Below are 7730 nucleotides of genomic sequence, written 5' to 3'. Positions count from 1 at the left end.
ATTGTGTGTTGAGGCATATGCCCAAGAACGTTATGGCTGGGTCTTGAGGTTGTGCTATTCTCAGTTTTCTGAGAAAGCGCCAGATGGTTTTCCAAGTGGTTGTACAAGTTTGCACTCCCTCAAGCAATGGAGGAGGTTTCCCTTTCTCCACATTCCCTCCAGCATGCGTTGTCACTTGAGTTTTTTATCTTAACCATTCTGATAGGTATAAGATAGATTCTCAGAATTATTTTGATTTGCATTTTCCTGATGACTAAGGATGTTGAGCATTTCAAGTGTTTCTCTGCTATTCTATATTACTCTGTTGAGAATTCTCTGCTTTCTACCCCATTTTTAAATGGATTATTTGTTTTCTTGGTGTCTCATTTCATGAGTTCTTTATATATTCTGGATATTAACTCTTTGTCAAATGTAGGATTGGTGAAGATCTTTTCCAGTCTGTAAGCTGTCACCCTGTTCTGTTGACAGTGTCCTTTGCTTTACAGAAACTTTTCAGTTTCATGAAGTCCAATTTATTAAAGGCAATAATAATGAAAATGATGTTGATAAGGATGATGACAAATATTTTATTAAAGTAGTATTCTGGTATCAAAGTAGTCTAGTTTACTCAAGAATTAAGTTCCATGTAGTATCCTGATTTTCTTATTCCCACAATATCCCAGGGATTTTAAATAAAATGAGGTACTTACGTGTTGTCACAAGAAACTGGATGCTCATTAGGTTCCCCTTGATGGTTTCAGCTATTTTTGTGGAGTACAAGAATGTATTTCTTCATGTTTTTTTTTTTCTCTAATTTTTGAAATGTGGTCTTGTTATGCCGCAGTAAGTTACTTAGTACTCACTATGTACCAAAGCTGTTTGTAAATCCATAACCACTCTCTTGTCTCAACCTCTTGAGTGCTGGGATTATAGGCATGCACCATCATGCCTGGGCAAAAGTTCTTACATCTTTTATGCAATTCAGTTGGACCCGTCTCCTTTATATTTACAGGATTGTTAATAAATGTACTTACTGGCGTTTTGTGATCTGTAACTGAGGAGCCTTGGATGAGCAGTTACCTCTGCTCAGACCTCTAAGCCCAGGACATCAAACTTATTGAGGAGTGTACTGCCAATGGTTTTTCTTTCTTCTGTTCAAGATTTTCTGTGCCTTAATGCTATATCTAGTTTGTTTTGCTAGAACGACAAAATGGCAGGGCACTCGAGAGACAAAATGATGAAATTTATAACCATGAATTCTCTAGAGTAGGACTAACACACATGGCCCACAAACAAAGAAAGACCCCTCATACCCATGATTAATAATAGAGAACCAAATATCATCTCTTATAAGAATGAATGATTTACAAGAAATTTTATATGCATAGAAACCTTTGAAATCACGACTGTAATTGAATAAAAAATAATCTTATCAGGGTCAATACAATCCTCTTACTTGGATGCTTAAAAGTAGAGGATATTTTCTGACAGCTAAACAGACAATGCAACACTGGAAGGCGGTCAAACAGATAAAGAATTGGAGAACTGATTGTGAAGATTATATACAAGCAACAAATTGACATTCTTCTAAATCTCAGAAAGCACTGCAATATTGCTGGCATTTCCATTTTACTGCAATGATAATCATGTCAGCTTATGATATGCATGGTCACATATTTAGTTAGTTAGTTATTTTTTATTTATTACAATTTATCCACTTTGTATCCCAGCTGTAGCTCCCTCCCTCATCCTTTCCCAATCACATCCTCCCTCCCTCTTCTCCTCCCATGCCTCTCTCCTAGTCCACTGGGAAAGGAGATCCTCCTCCCCTTTCCATGTGACCCTAGCCTATCAGGTCTCATCAGGACTGGATGCATTTTCTTCCTCTGTGGCCTGGTAAGGCTGCACCCCACTCAGGTGGAGGTGATCAAAGAGCAGGCCAATCAGTTCATGTCAGAGACAGTCCCTGTTTCCCTTACAAGGAAACCCACTTGGACACTGAGCTGCCATGGGCTACATCTATGCAGGGGTTCTAGGTTATCTCCATACACTATCCTTAGTTGGAGTATCAGTCTCAGAAAAGACCCAAGGGCCAGATTTTTTGTTCTATTGCTCTCCTTAGGGAACTCCTATTCCCTCCAGCTCTTTCATCTTCCTGTACTTTCATAAGATTCTCTGCACTCTGCTCAAAGTTTGGCTATGAGTCTCAGTATCTGCTTCAATATCCTAATGGGTAGAGTCTTTCAGAGGCCCTCTGTGGTAGGCTCCTGTCCTGTTCCTTGTTTTCTTCCTCTTCCAATGTCCATCCCATTTGCTTTTCTGAAGGAAGATTGAGCATTTTATCCAGGGTCCTCCTTCTTGATTAGCTTATTTACATGTACAGATTTTAATATGATTATCTTATGTTATATGGCTAACATTCACTTGTAAGTGAGTATATACCATGTGTGTCTTTCTGTGTCTGGGACTAGAAATAAATATACTGAAAGTATCTCATTAAACATATAGACTATTATGTGCATTAAATTTCTCCGTCTGGCCCACCTAGATGGAATATATGTTCCTTTTTATGAGTATTACACCAAGCAAGCTGGTTCTACTCCAGTTTCTGAGAAACATCTGTAAGCAGTGATACTTTATTCTTCATTCTCCAGTCTGGTCATTTTGTGGTTCTACCCTTGAATTTAAGTACTGGTCACTACAAATTGTAGCCATCCCTAATCTGAAGATCAGGAAGAGCTAGTCCATAAACTCCACACTGAATAACTGAAACATCGGAACTTAAGTAATTTCTCACCTACTACATGTCTTGTCCTTTCCAATTCCAGTCTCATTAATGAACATATGCCAATAATTCCCTAGACACAGGGTCAGCACGAAACTACTTAAATGTGGTCCAGCATATTCATTTCCTAAACTGTGCTTGTACACCAACATTCTTGTTCAATTGTTCATTATGAATGTTTCCTTATTATAATAGCAGAGTGAAGGAGTTACATCAAAGACTGTGGCAACAAAAAATGTAACATGTATATTTTTTATGGCTTCATACAGTAATATATTAACATTTATTGCTCTGTATGGAGTCTGAACATGAAGCAAATATATACAAATATGTAGAGTGTTATAACAAAGTATAAGGTACCCTGGTTGCATCTTGGAGTGTGGAAATGGCACTTATCCTAACTTGGTATAAACAACACTTGGTTTACAGTTCAATGCATGGTTTTCCTTAGTTTGTGCCTTCATTCCAGAATTGAAACAACTAAACAATCATTTCAGCCCAGCTCTTTAACTTTCTAGTGGTATGATCTTAAATAAAACATGATATAAAGTGTTCACACAGTTCTTCTACTGTGGTCACAGAATTACTCTTATGATTAATAGGAAGAACTTACGTGGTAGCTTGACTGATTCAATAGCTTTCCAAGAGATGTCTGTGGCTCCTTTGTTGTTTTCTTACAGATCATTTTGCTCTCTTGTATTCTACTGACAAAAAAGTGTGATCTAAGCAGAAATTCTAAGCACACATGCAGACATATATAACAACAACAAACACCCATGTGATTTTGTTTCTGTCCTCTCTATCATTTATTTCTCGTTCTTAAGATAATCTGCTAAGCCAGGTAGGTGGCACAAGACTGTAATCTCAGCACTCAGGGAGGTAGAGGAAAGTGAATTACTGTGAGTTTGAGGCCAGCCTGGTCTATGAAGTGAGTTCAGGACATCCAAGGTTACACAGAAAAACCCTGTCTTGAAAGACAGTCTGCTGGAGTCAGAAACACTTAAAATGAAGTTGAATATACTAGTTATTGAAGGCCACCATGACCAAAACCTATTAGAAAGTCCTAATATGTGCATTTGTCTGGTCAGAACTTCTGTGACCACAGAGAATTTAATTAGCTTTACCAAAGCCAGTTCAGGACAGCCAAACTAGCTAATGAACTATAGATTTTAAATTCAGAGACATCCGTAAATGGTTATTTTATGTCTTTTTAAAAATATTCATCTTATAAAAATGGATGGTGTCTTTGCCTTTCCCAACAATATTTGTGTATTTTAAAATCAGAGGTTATAATGGGATGTGTGCTCTTCTTATCACAAAGATTATGATGCTCAGTTTTCCTTAGTTTCCAAACAAAAGCACAGTCCTCTCACACATATACAGAGAGAGAGAGAGAGAGAGAGAGAGAGAGAGAGAGAGAGAGAGGAAGAGAGAGAGACTAGGTAACATATTTTTCCCTCCACATTCTTTCTTTCTTTTTTTTTTATTTTATTTTATTTTTTTTATCAGTTACATTTTATTAACTCTGTATCCCAGCCGTGTCCCGATCCCTCATTCCCTCCCAGTTCCTCCCTCCCTCCCTCCCTCATCTCCACCGTGCCCCTTTCCAAGTCCACTGATGGGGGGGACCTCCTCCCCATTCATCTGATCCTGTTTTATCAGGTATCTTCAGGACTGGCTGCAAAGCCCTCCTCTGTGGCCTAACAGGACTGCTCCTCCCTTCGGGGGTGGGGAGACCAAAGAGCCAGTCATCGAGTTCCTGTTAGAAATAGTCCCTGTTCCCCTCACTTTGGGAAACCAATTGGTTACACATTCTTTCTTTTAAAAGTCACTATCTTTTTCATTCTAAATATCTTTCATAAAATCACTTCTGAGTCTTTCTTCCTTTCTCTTTTGGTGCTGACCATAGCTCACTTATACTTCTTTTCCCATTAAAATAAGCAAGCAAGCTACCTCTTGCCAGGGTCAGCACAGCCTGGCTTTTTAAGTAGGTCTGGAGATGGTTTCCAAAGAGACACGCTGTTAAAGAGACAATGCCTTTGTGCTCGCAGCAGGGCTAAGTGGTGTTTGTTTCCAGACGTGTTCCTGAAACACAGGGGAGGGCATGCAGCTTCGCAGCATTCATGAAGTGGTTGAAAGAGGGTGGAGGCAGCAAGCAGAGAAAATGGCCAAGGTTGTGCAGGGATGCAGATATGATGTAATTTTATGCCCCTGATAGAAAAGACGAGGAGTCATCTTTCACTGGTGAATATCTGCTACAAAGTTCAGCTGTTTTTGTGAAAGTCTCAGTCAATCTTTACTTAACTTGACCTTCTAGGTAAAGGTTTTATTTCTGCATATGAACATTTTGTTTGTTTGTTTGTTTCATGCTCTGACATCATGGGTCAATATCAGAATGTTACTCAATTGAATAACTATTGCAGCTAGAATCCTATTTCCAACACTTAACCTGTATTTATCCTAAGATTTTTATCACTACACATTGCTATTCTATCAGTCAGTATTAAACGAAGTAATTATGATGCACACTGGTGGCATATGCTTTTAATACCAGCACTAGGCAAGCTGAGGCAGGTGGATCTCTGAGTTTGAAGCCAGCCTGATCTACTGAGTGAGTTGCAGTACAGTCAAGGCTACACAGAGAAACCCTGTCTCAGAAAACAAACAACGACGACAATGGCAACAACAACAAAAACAAAAGCCCAGAAAAAACAAAAAAGCAGTAATTATATCAGAGGTACGTTTTAGTCATAGGTTTAAGGAATATTCAATACGTATTCACTCTTATCCAACTATCACCATTTTTATTACTACTATTATTATTTAGTATTATTTTATCGTTGGTATTAGTATTGTGATATTTAGTAGTTTGTTAGGTTAAATATTTTATATCTATTCAATTTGATTTCTAATAAATATTTGGTCTTAGTATTCATTACAGCAGAACGAGTGAGATCGTTCAGCATGTAAAGACTTATTCTGCTGAACCTGGTGACCTGAGTGTAATCTCCACCACTTTCATCACAGAGGGAGAGATTTGACTCCCACAAATTGTTCTCTGACATGCACACGAACATCACAGCATGTATGTATACACACATATATGATAAGTTATAACTGTAATAATAATAATTTTAATTAGCCAAAAAAAAGGACCTCTCTGGCTTTTGTGAATAGTGTCACTAATTTCTCCCCTCTCAACTCTTCCTTACTGGCCAATTGTTTATTTTAGAAGAAAGAAAAAACACTGTAATTTTTCTTTTCTAAAATTTTCATTAATTACACTTTATTCATTTTGTATCCCCCCTCCGTGAACATCTCCCTCCCCCCCAACCCCACCCACTCTCCCCTTCTCTAAGCATGCCCCCCTCCAAGTCCACTGATAGCCTAGGATCAGAAGGAAGCAGAGGGAAACACTGTATTTTCAAAGTCGTGAACTAGTTTACCAGAGCTTCCACAACCAAGAACGACAAACTAAACAGCAGAAAGTTTTCTTTTCTTAATAGTTTAGTTTTTTTTTTTTCAGTTTATTTACTTTACATACCAAGGGTATCCCTTTCTTCTCTTCTCCCATTCCCCTCTCTCTTTCTTCTTTTCTCTTCCCCTCCCCCCTTTCCCCCAGAAAAAGGGAGCCCCCTGCAACCTGTATCAACCTTCCCAGCGCATATCAGGTCAGGACTGAGCATATCTTCATCCCCTGAGGCCAGGCAAGGCAGCCCTGCCAGAGGTAAGTGATTAAAGAGCAGGCACTAGAGTCCATATTAGAAACAAAGTGCCCCTCCATTCGCCTGAGGCCCCATATGAAGACCAAGCCTCCCATAGGCTACATGTGTGCAGAGGGGCCTACGTCCAGATTGCGCATGCTTCTTAGTTGATGTCTGTATCAATAAGCCCTCCTGGAACTGAGTTGTCTCTGTTGTTCCTCTTGTGAGTTTCTTGTCCCCTCCAGGTCTTTCCATCTTTCCCCTAACACTTGCACAGGACCCCTGGAGCAACTAACTCCCAATGCTTGGCTGCAAATCCCAGCATCTGTCTAGGTCCTCTGCTTCCTGGAGCTTCCCAGAGGACAAAGTTAGGCTCCTGTCTGAAAGCTTAGCAGATGATCATTATTAGTGTCAGGGGCTGGCTCGCCACCCTGGCGGGGAGGGGGCGCTCAGGATGGGTCAATTGTTTGAACTTTCCCTCAATCTTTGTTCCCTCATTATCTCTGCAGTCCTTATAGCAGGATACTTTTTGGGTTACAGGTTTTGTAGGTGAGTTGTCGTTTCCTCCTTCCACTAGTCCTGCCTGGTGAAGAGGTGGTCATTTCAGTCTTCATCTCCCACCCTGTTAGGAGTCTCAGTTAGAGTCACACCCATATCCTCCCAGGAGCCTGCCTTGTCACAGGCCTCCAGCTTGACAAAAGGATGTGTCCCTTCCCCGCAGCTTCTCTTCCTGTTCTCAGCCGCCTTACCTTACACCCCATTCTCCCCCACATCTTATCCCCATCTTTGTATCCCTCCCCATTCTTTCTTCTTCCCAGTTGCCTCTCTTCACCTACTTCTGCTGTCTATTCTATTTCTCCATCTGAGTGACATTCCTGCACCCTCCCTTGAACTTTCCTTGCAAAGTTTTATTTTCCTATGTATCAGTAGGGTCACACTTTTGCTTCTTCCTACCTCTGGTAGTTTGCTGGTGATCTTCATAGTTCTAGTCATATAGGTGCATGACTCCATTGTCACAGGCCCATTGCTGTCTTTGACTTTACATGACCATCTTCATAATCACTAAGTACAAATATAATAACAATATTTCCAAATAAGGTCTCAGCTGAGGACTGATGGTTTGAGATTTGATATATTACTTTGGGAGAATTATGTAGTATATTTAACTTTTGCGGGATCTAGCTCTGTTCACTTGCCAGCTTCTGTCTCTCACCATTTTTTACAAGTCACCTCTCTGATCACAAGGGCTTTTAATGTCCTGA

The sequence above is a fragment of the Meriones unguiculatus genome, chromosome 3 (genome assembly GCF_030254825.1).
Source record: "Meriones unguiculatus strain TT.TT164.6M chromosome 3, Bangor_MerUng_6.1, whole genome shotgun sequence".
NCBI classification, from domain to species: Eukaryota; Metazoa; Chordata; class Mammalia; order Rodentia; family Muridae; genus Meriones; species Meriones unguiculatus.
This window is presented reverse-complemented; position numbering follows the sequence as displayed.